This window comes from Hyaena hyaena, unplaced genomic scaffold, assembly GCF_003009895.1.
Source record: "Hyaena hyaena isolate Hyena2069 unplaced genomic scaffold, ASM300989v1 scaffold_6, whole genome shotgun sequence".
Taxonomy (NCBI): domain Eukaryota; kingdom Metazoa; phylum Chordata; class Mammalia; order Carnivora; family Hyaenidae; genus Hyaena; species Hyaena hyaena.
The window spans coordinates 7,373,225-7,384,382 of NW_024080638.1; positions in this window are offsets into that span (position 1 = coordinate 7,373,225).

An 11,158-nucleotide genomic window follows, 5' to 3' on the forward strand; every position below is an offset into this window, starting at 1 on the left:
GCACCCAAGGGCAAGGCTCCTTCCCGTAAGTGGGAGCAGGGTGGAAGAAGAGAGCCCCCGTTATTGTGGGTACTCGCTAGCCCTTAGCTTCAGCCACCAGGAGCTGGGGGCAGCATGAGAAGCAGTGGCATCCTCTCCCTCCTGGGGAGAGAGGCCTGTGTCCCTGGGCTGTGACAGTATGGAGTGGTTTCGCCTCACTGAGGTTGGGGGGTCGGGGGGAGGTCGGGCAGAGCTCTAGGGTCACATAGCACAGACTCCTTTCTTACCGAGCTTTTGTGAATTTTCTTAAACAAATGTTTCTTCGTGGGCTGTATGCTGTTAAGGCCATTTTCAGAGACATCAACATTAAAAAAAAATTATTTCCACCAGTTTCACAGGACAGCAGTCTGCGGAGCATTTCACACTGTCACGCCCGAAGGGGGAGTTCAGGACTGGGTCTGACATCTTTCTGTAAGAGAAACTCCTCCCTCGTCAATTATTTGGTTCCCCTGAGTACAGTTTGTACAAAGAAAGGCAGATTAAACGTTCAGCTCTTTTTTTTAACATTGTCTCCAAACAGACCAAATTAGACAGCTAAAACTCTGCCTACCCATTCCTCTCTTCTAAGCCAAATCAAAACACTATGACGTCATTCGTGTTACTAGACTGAACTATACTTAGCTGAATCTTCAGGGTGAGGGGAATCCAAGAGGTGTTATGTGGGCTGCTTTTCCTGAAGATAATTATTTCCCAAACATCCATTACATTGCAGAATGACCTCTGTGGCTTAACTTAAAAATGTGCACCTTTTTTCAATTCCTTAGCCTCCCCTCAGACCTGTCCACGCTGACTTCGTGGTCAGTAGTGCAGTTGAGGATGGGCCAGGGCTTTGCTTTCATTTGCTCGTTTTATCTGAAGACTCCGAGAAGAGAAATTCTGTCTACTTTATTACCAATTCAACTACTTAGTAAAGCAGCTCCCAGAAATTGGCACATTCTTTTAAGATTTGTTGATGGGTACAGCATTTCCTTTCGAATCATGACATATTTCGAGTGAGAAAATGTTTGCTGTCTGAACACTGGCTTTTGCTTCTGTTTTCAAAGGGAGGAAAACCATTTGCAGGCTGAAACTTGTTTCTCCTTTGTTCCTCCCAGTCCCTGGTATCACACACGGAATTTAGGGCAATGTCATCTGCATGCTACATTACTGTTTTCAAGGCGGTGTATACCCACTGTTTTGGCTGGTTCTCTGGCCACCTCTATAGATAGATGTAGACTGTGTCCATTTTATAGACTAGAAAACAGGCTCAGACTCCAGGGCTGATGATAACCCATTCGGGGCCTTAGGGAATTAGGGGAAAAAAAAAAAAAGCGCCCTTTACGACACTTTACTACCATCTGTTGAAAAACGATCTCAACAAGTATACAAATCTACAATGATTACGGTATGATATGATCAGCACATCTAGACTTGGTCCACAGCCCTCCTCACAGTACCTGGGGGCCTTGCTGGAGAGGGTAAGACATCTGCCGGAAATTGAAGGCCACCGAGTGAAGGGGGCTGGGCTTAGAACCTGGGTCCTCGCTCCTTTCATCCGCTGGACTCTGATGCCTCTCTGATTCCCTCTCTAATACACAGTGGAGTCTGGGGCTTTTATCACAAGCCGTCTTTAATCAGAAAGGAAGAATGAGACCATGTGGAAAAGAATTGACGGAGGGGAAGGAGCCCTCATCAACGCTTTGCATCAGCCTCCCAATGTTCTGAGGGAAGAGAATCCAGGTAACTGTTGCTAACTGCCATTTCTCCACCATCTGGGCCAGAGGAATCAGGAGAATTAAGAGTCAACAGCCAGGAAGCTCTAACTAGAGTTGCTTTGCGCACTTAAGCAGACAAAAGGTCTTATATTCCAGTTATAAGACCAGATAAAAGGTCTTATAACTAGCTAGTTGGAATATTGTCCTGGGAGCCTTATATTTCTAAGAAAGTAGTCTCTGCCTTCTTTTCTTCTTTTTCATATTCTTTGTGATCCCTGCTAGCAGTAGGCCACTGTGTTTGGGTCACTATGTTTTGTTTGTTTTTTAAATTTTTTAAAAAATGTTTTTATTTCTTAGAGAGAGAGAGAGAGACAGCATGAGCAGGGGAGGGTCAGAGAGAGAGGGAGATACAGAATCTGAAGCAGGCTCTAGGCTCTGAGCTAGCTGTCAGCACAGAGCCTGACGCGGGGCTCGAACCCATGAACTGTGAGATCATGACCTGAGCCAAAGTCGGATGTTTAACCGACTGAGCCACCCAGTGACTGAGTGTGGTCTGCCCACACTCCCCCCACCCCCACCCATACAGGGCCAGCTATTCTTTGGTTTGGAATGCGTCCTGGTATGTGCGATAACAGAGTCTATTCTTCACCGTTTTTGGGTTACAGTAAGCTCCCTTTGATGGGAGGGGGTCAGGGTTTCATCCATGGTAGCAGTGACCCTTTAAAAAAGTCAGCTTATTCAAATACACCTAAAGGAACTGTTCTCCAAGTTAAAGACAGAAATACCGCCAGCTGTTAGATAAGCGTGAATAGAGGGCTTTTGGAAGCCAGAGGAATCTGGGAAAGACTTTCTAAACTGTCTCTTTCTGTTGCCATAAGGTACCAGGGTATGAAATTATTTTGCCCTTCTGTTTATACATTTATTTAACAATTATTAAATACCTACTATATGTTAGATAATCAACCACAGATTATCTTTCTTCTTTTTTAAAAAAATGTATGTTTATTTTTGGGGCGCCTGGCTGACTCAGCGAGTTGAGCATCTGTTTTCAGCTCAGGTCATCATCTCACGGTTTGTGAGTTTGAACCCCACATCGGGCTCTCTGCTGTGTGCGCAGAGCTGCTTCAGATCCTCTGTCCCCCTTTCTCTCTGCCCCTCCCCTATTTGTGCGCTTGCTCTCTCTCAAAAAAAAAATTTTTTTTTTGAGAGCGCGTGTGAGCACAAGTAGGAGAGGGACAGGGAGAGGGAGACAGGATTCAAAGCAGACTCTGTGCTGATGGAGAGAGCCCGTGGGGCTCGAACTCATGAACCACAAGATCGTGACCTGAACTGAACTTGAACGCTCAACCTTCTAAGCCACCCATGTGCCCTGACTGCAGATTATCTTGATAGAGAAACAAAACGTTCTAGGGAGATGAAGTTACTCCCAGGCGTGTTGCTAGAAATTTTCCTGGATTACTTGGCAAACTTGTTTGGAACCACTAGGTGGTGATATTACATTATGGAGCCGATATTCTTCTAAGACTGGAGGTGCCTGGTTCTTTCTGAGGTCAGGGTCTACACGGTCAAAGACATTTCCTTGTGAGTGAATGGAGAAAAACCCACATTTCACCAATGAAATATATGATCCAGTTAAATGCCCTCACGAATGAATTAGTCTTTGAACAATTTAGGATGTCACTGGTAGAACTATTTCAAGAGTGTGACAAATTCTGGAACATGCCTAGAGGCCCAGGATTTGGGGGCAATAAGGGAGCTATTGATGATCCTCAGTTCTCAGAGTTGGGCAGACTCAGGGAGGTGGCATCTGATAAATAGAAATACCACAAATTATCTGAGGCTCTCCTAAATTTATCTTGACCAGGTTTTGCCTTCAGGGAAGGTGAGACCAATAAATTCAGTTTTGTTTGTTTGTTTATGAGTCTCTATTACTTCTAAGGATGGCCCTGTTTTGGAAGGAATCTCCAAAAATAATTAAAACTCCCCCGTGGCCTCAGGATCAAACCCAACCCCTTTTGCTTGTCTTACAAGCCTTCCAAGGTAGGCTTATGGCCTGGCTGCGCCCTGCTTGTCTCTCCGGGCCCAATTCCCCCCACTCCTTGCCGATGCTCTAACTATAAGTTTTTCCTTTTGGTTCTAATGAGTCTCATCTTCTTTTGTCTTCAGGCTTAAAAAAAATTTTTTTCTCTGTACTTTTTCTTTAACCTGGACAACTCTTTTCTTCCCTCCTCTGCCTAGTTTCTACTCATCCTTTACATCTTAGCTTGCATGTTATTATTTTGGGAAGCTTTTTCTGACCACTGTCAGGATGATGTCCTCCTCTTCCACTTTCCCTCTCCCGGCCTCTGGAGTTCATGGCTTGTCTGTTGCCACCGTCCACAGGCAGACTATGAGTTCTGTGAGTGGCATCTGTCTTCACTGCATATCGTCAGTGCCTAAGTTGAGGGCCTGGCACATCATAACTGCTCAGTAATATATGCTGAGTGGGTGAATGAATAAAAAACAGACATGATACATCTCCTTTCGCTGGGGTACATATAATGTAGCAGTGTGAGCTGAGTGGTACAGAATGTGAAGAAAGAGCGGCCCTTTGGGTGCTCCTGTCTGAAGCCGTTAGGTTTTGGTAAGTGGAGATGTTTGTGGAGGTGGCCTTTCGGTGGAGGGAAGCGTTGCAGGTGAGAGAAGTTTGGGACACAAACAAGGACTGCCGTGTTCCCATCTGGAGAGGGTGGGAGGTAGGGCCACAGACAGCTTGTGTCCGCATCGTTCAGGGCCCTGGATGGCAGGCTAGAGGCAGTGGGCTCTATCTGATAGGCAATGGGGAGCCATTGATGGCTTTTGACTAAGGGAGAGATAGGACTGAAGTAGTGCTTTAGAAATTGTTAATCTGATGGCAGCAGAACATGAATTGCAGAGAGACCAGCAAGCCCAGTGGGCGCAGTTAGGAGGCTACCATAGGAGCCAAGATGGGAGGTGATCGGGCCTGGATTATGTGGGCGGCAACAGCATGGAGACAAAGGGGCGTGGTGCAAAGGAAAAATTAACAAGAAATTGGAAACTGGAAAGAAAGAGTAAGGGGAGAGGGAGGAGCCAAAGAGTTTTCAGCCTGATTCAGTGAGGTGCTGTCCTGATCGGAAATTGGGAGGCCCGAAGCTGAAGGAGAGATAAAGGAGTTCCTCCCTCAGGCCTTTCCAATGGAGTTATGGTTTGTGTGCTTCTCACTTACGGAAGTTCGATCTATGTACAGAGCCAAGAAATGAAGCACACGTGGGCAGGAGTGACAGGGGAGTACAATGCAACTGGTGGGGGCTGTTCCAGCTCTGTCACTCAATGAAAATACAGCCCAGAGGGAGTGCGAAATGGCAGAAGCAAATTTGCTGTTCCCCTTTTAATTTACAATACCATGGGTATTTTCTGGGTGACTAAGGGCTTATTTGAAGGCAATTTGGCTATTCACAAATTACGCCTTGTATGCTGATTTTTGATCTGAATTTCCTGGCAAGACTTGACATTTTCACATGTGTGCTAAATGCTAAGGTGGGCAGTTGGCAGCTACTAAGAAGACACATCTGTCATTGCATTAGAGGTGCTCACAGTCTAGTTGGGTAGAAAGATATGGAAGCAGACAATCAGGGCTGGTTTAGGTGAGCAGCCAGGGAGAGAGCCGGTACACAGAAGATTGCTGGTTAGTATGTCAAAGTATGGTCCTGGGTCTGGGGTTGGAGAAAGATCTGGGCCCTCATCAGAATGACCCGGAGCAGCAGCCAGAGTGGAGATCTTGGAGGGACAAGATATTGGGGCAGGAGGGGGACAGAAGGGCGTGGCTGGGGAACATAGCTTACTAGAAGGCAGGAAGAGCCACAGAGTTGAGGAGTTATCAGAGAAATGGGAGAAAAAGTATGGCAAGGTGGAGGAGGGCTGAGAATGTGCGCCTGATTTTCACTGTTAGGAAGGCAGTGGTGACCTCTGGGTGCACACTTTCAGTAGAGCGGTGGGGGCAGTGAAAGGGGCCCAGGAGTGATTGGTGAGGACCTGGAAGCCACGGGAATACACGCCACCTCTCTCAGTACAGCCCCAGTCAAACCAACCTAGATATATTCCCTTGCAGAGTTTCTCTGGAGGACCTTTGGGATCTCTGATGCCATGACCTTTGTGTCTGTATTTCCTCCTGACAGTGCCCTGATCCAGAGGTAGGCTTTGTCCTCCATAAACCTCATGGTTGGGCTCGAGGCCAGGTGAGCAGAGCCACATCTCTCAGCTGTGTCTGCTGCACTTTACTCTAAACCACCCTCTTCCATAAGTAGGAGCCGCGCTCCCATGGGACTGCCAGCGCTAACTTGCTGATTGCTTCTCTGGGGTTCGCTTCTTGCAATTACTTGGTCAGAATCTAGACAAGGCAACATACAACGATTTAGTCCAGAATGTAGGGAGCTATGGATGTTTTTTAAATCCACGCTTCCTTATGCTAGTTATATTGTTCTTTTATTATTTATTTTTGAAAAATTTGAAATGTTTATTATTTTTTGAGAGAGAGCCTGCGAGCAAGCACAAGTGGGGAAGGGGCAGAGAGAGAGACACACAGAATCTGAAGTAGGCTCCAGGCTTTGAGCTGTCAGCACAGAGCCTGATAGCCTGATGCAGGGCCTGAACTCATGAAACATGAGATCGTGACCCAAGGCAAAGTCAGACACTTAACCAACTGAGCCACCCAGGCTCCCTTGTTCTTTTAAAGAGATTAAAATAGTAGGAAATGTATGTACCCACATAGTTTACCATTTCTGGTGTTCTCTCTATTCCTTTGTGTGGATCAAGTCTTCCAGAACATATCATTTTCCTGCTGCCCCAAAGACTTGAACGTGTCGTCTGGTACAAGTGTTGTCAATGACGAATTCATTTAGCTTTTGGAAGTCCGAGAAGATCTCTATTTTTACCTCCCTTTTGGGAAGGTATTTTTGCTGGGTAAAGAATTCTAGGTTGACAGGTTTTTTTTACCTTCTTCGATGAAAATGTTGTTTCACTGTCTTTTGGTACATGTTTCTGATAAGAAGGCTTACGTCATCTTTGTTCCATGTGTAATCTGGTTTATTTTTTGGATGCTTTTAAGATGTTCACTTTATTTCTGGTTTTAGGCAATTTGATCATGGTGTGCTTTGGTACAGGTTTCTTCATATTTCTTTCACTTGGGATTCATTGAGCTTCGTGGATTTGTGGGTTTATAGTTTTCATCAACGTTGGGAGAATTTCAGCCACCGTTTCCTCATATGTGTTTCTGGCCCCTACCTCCTTCAGGGATTCCAACTACATATGTAGTCGTCCTGCTCACTGATGCTTTTTTTGTTTATTTTTTGGAGGGGTCCTTTTTCTCTGTATGTTTTATTTTGGATGGTTTTTATAGCTCTATTATCAAGTTCACTAATCTTTCATTTTCCTACAGTGACTAATCTGCTGTTAACCCCATCTGTGTGGTTTTGCACGTCAGACATACTTTTCACCTGTAGATGTTCAGTTTGGTCTTTTAAATTTTTTCCACATATCAACATGCTTTTAAAGTGCTCCTTGAACATAAAAATACAGCTGTAATAACCATTATAATGTGCTTGTCTACCAATTCTATCATCTGTGTCATTCCTGGGTTGGTTTCTGTTCCTTGATTTTTCTCATTATGGGTCACATTTTCCTGCTTCTTTGCACTCCTTGTAACTTTTTATTGGATGCCCTACATTGTGAAATTTGCCTTGTTGATTGTTGGGTATCTGTGCCTTCCTCTAAACATTCTTGAGCTTATTAAGTTGCCTAGAAACATTTCAATCCTTTGGGGTCTGACTTTTTCATGGGACCAGAGTGTCATTTAGTCCAGGGTTGATTATTCCCCACAATTGAGGCAAAACCCTTCAGAGTCCCTACCTCCTACCCCAGTGACCCCCAGGAATTAGGAGGTCTTCCCTACCAGTCTGGCTGACGAGAATAAGAACTCTTCCTGGCCCTGTATAAGCCTCAAAGACTGTTTCCTCTAATCCTTTTGAGTGGTTCTTTCCCCAGCGTTGGGGTACTGTCCTCACACCCATGAGCTTATAAGCGCTTATCTGAAGGTTTGAAGAGAGACGTTCTATAGATCTCCTGTGCAGCTCTTCCTCTCTGACACTCTGTTCTATGAACTCTAGATGCCCTGGCCTCCTGAATTCTTCAACTCACGCATATGGAATTGGCCTATATTTCCAGTCCCTTTTAGAAAGTCTTTCTGGCACTTGTGGGGATGAGCATTGGGTGTTATGTGGAAACCAATTTGACAATAAACTATTTGTAAAAAAAAAAAAAAAAAAAGTTAAAAAAAAGAAAGTCTTTCCGGGCAATAAGCTGGGAGCAATCGTAGGGCTCACCTTGATGACTTTCTGTTTCTTAGAGATCACTGTCCTTGTTGCTTGAGGTCTAACGTCTTTTTTATTTTTATGTTTTTAAATTTAAATTCTACACAGAGGGAGAGAGTGTGAGTGGGGGAGAGGGACAGAGGGAGAGAGAGAATTTTTTAAAAATATTTATTTATTAGGGGGGAGGGAGAGGCAGAGAGAGAGGGAGACAGAATCACAAACAGGCTCTGTGCTGACAGCGTACAGCTGGGTATGGGGCTCAGTACCACAAATCATGAGCTCATGACCTGAGCTGAAATCAAGAGTTGGACGCTCAACTGACTAAGCCACCCAGGCGCCCCAAGAGAGAATCTTAAGAAGGCTCCACACTCAACACAGAGCCCAAGTTGGGCCTAAATCCCACGACCCTGGGTTCACGACCTGAGCTGAAATCAAGAGTTGGACACACAACCGACAGAGCCACCCAGGAGCCCGACTAATATCTTGAACATCATTGTTTGACATATTTTTTGTCCAGTCTTTTATTTGTTTCCGGTGAAAGGGAAAATCCAGTCCCTGGATTGGATCCAGTCCCAAGATGTCCTCCAGTCCCTCCACCTTGGCTGGAGGCAGAAGCTTATATTATTTAAGTTCAGAAGACTTTTTGAGGGCCTCTGGAGCCCTTGACTGTGCCACACCAAGTTGCTCATTGTCAGGCTAGGAAGAGGTCTTCCAACATCACTATGAGGACACTGAGCCATTCTAGGAGAGACTGGGGACTCTGCTTTTCCCTTCTGGCTATTGTCAAGTGTCTGGCCTTTGGACTCAGTCTACTATCTCACAATCCTCTGGTGTTGAGGGCTTTGCTCTCCTGTATTTTCAAAGCTTGTTTGGAGTTTCTAGCGGGGGAGCACTCATATACTCTTGACTGAATAATGGTCCTCCTCTATTGGGGAAGGTCGTCCACTCTGCCCAAGCCTGCAACTTTGGGAGGGATGCACATGGCACGTGGGAGCAGTGAGGGAGGAAGAGGATACTTCCAGACTCGCCAGACAATCAACTGAATCAACGCTGGTCATCAGTGGGGTGACAGATGCCACAGCCACATTGCTTTCATATCCTGGTCTCTTCTACTTTCAAACAACACCTCTTGGCTCACTTGGAATCTTAAGTTTTTTACTTGGTTCCCACTTAGACCCTGTTTGTGTATTTAGGTCACCAAAGGCTTCTCCATCTGAGGCAAGTTTACGTTTCTTGGTGTTATTTCCAGCGACCAACATCTGCTCCCGTAGAGAACTGCTAACCCAAAGATACTGTGTTCTACCTTAAAGAGGAATTGCAGACATACTTTTAAAAAGCAAATCTTGCATTTCAAGGGTGGATAAAATACCAGTTTACAAAACATTCCAGCCAGTTAAATTTAGGACAAGAAAAAAACCGGACCCAAGAATATTCTCTGGCTTCGAGCCCAGGGTATTTTTCCTTTTAGAGTGAACTTGGTACGCTTTCATTCATGTGGAGCTGTTGCCTCCCGGCATTTTATTCTGGGATGGAAGGTCAACAATGACTGCTTTGTTGCCAAATCCAATGTATACGTCTCAGTTATTAACCTACTTGACCTCTCAACAGTATTTGACATTGTTGACAATTATTTCCTTCTTCATATGCTCCCTGGCTTTCCTTCTCTTTCCCTTGCCTTTCTTCCTCTGCCTGTCTTTTCAGTTGCTACTCTCCTTGGTTCTTTCCTGAGCCTTCCTCTCACATTAAACATGCTCCTTGGGCTTTCCTATCCATGTCCATGGCTTTACTGGGGATTTCTACATCTGTATTTCTGGCCTTAATATTTATACTGAGCTTCTTGTTTCTACCTGGACGTCACTTGGGTTACTCAGTCTCAGTTCACCCCTTCCTCCCATGTTCTCCATCTCTGTAAAGCACACTTCTTTTTAAAGTTGACTTATTTATTTTTTTAAGTAATCTCTACACCCAACAGGGGGCCTGAACTTACGATCTCAAGATCTCGCATGCTCTACCCACTGAGCCAGCCAGGAGTCCCTGAAAAGGGCACATCTAAACATCAAATTGCCAATGTCAGGATTTTTTTTTTGCATTTTATCTTCTAATCAACCATCAAGACTATTGATTCTACCTCTTTCCATCCCTTCCAGCCACTTTCATCTTCTGCCTGGACTCCTGGAAACGACTTCACCTAACACTACTTTCTGTGTCCAACTCTCATGGCCACTCCTCTCTCTCATCCAGTTTTTTTCTAACTCTAGCCAGAGCATTCTTTCTAAAACAAGAACTAAAGTCTTTTTTTAAAATCTTGCTTAAAATCTTTTGATGACTTTCCTCTGCTCTTAGGACAAAGCCCTAGCTCCTTTTTTTTTTTTTTTTTTTTGGTTAAAATTTACAAAGACTCTTTATTGTGAATTCCATTAGCAAATTGATTCTCATAGGATGCTTCCATTGATGTTTTCCTAACTCTTATATCCATAGCCAATCTATAGTTTCAATTAAATGGTGTTTTGACAAATTGCATCCTAATCTAGACAGTCAACAAATCAAATAAAGCACTTATTTGTGGGGCACCTGGATGGCTCAGTGGGTTAAGCATCCAACTTTGGCTCAGGTCACGATCTCATGGTTCGTGAGTTCAAGCCCTGCATTGGGCTCTGTACTGCCAGTGGGATTCTCTGTATCTCTGTCTCTCTCTGCCCCTCCCCCACTCACTCTCTCTCTCTCTCTCTCTCTCTCTCAAAATAAACTTAAAAGAATAAAAAAAATTTAAAGCCCTTATTAAAATACAAATCAAAACCACATTGAGAAGGGCGCCTGGGTGGCTCAGTCGGTTAAGCGTCCGACTTCGGCTCAGGTCATGATCTCACAGTTTGTGAGTTCGAGCCCCATGTTGGGCTCTGTGCTGACAGCTCAGAGCCTGGAGCCTGCTTCAGATTCTGTGTCTCCCTCTCTCTCTGACCCTCCCCTGCTCATTCTGTCTCTATCTCTCTCTCAAAAATAAATAAAATATTAAAAAAAAAACACATTGAGATACCACCTCACACTAGTCAGAGTGGCTAA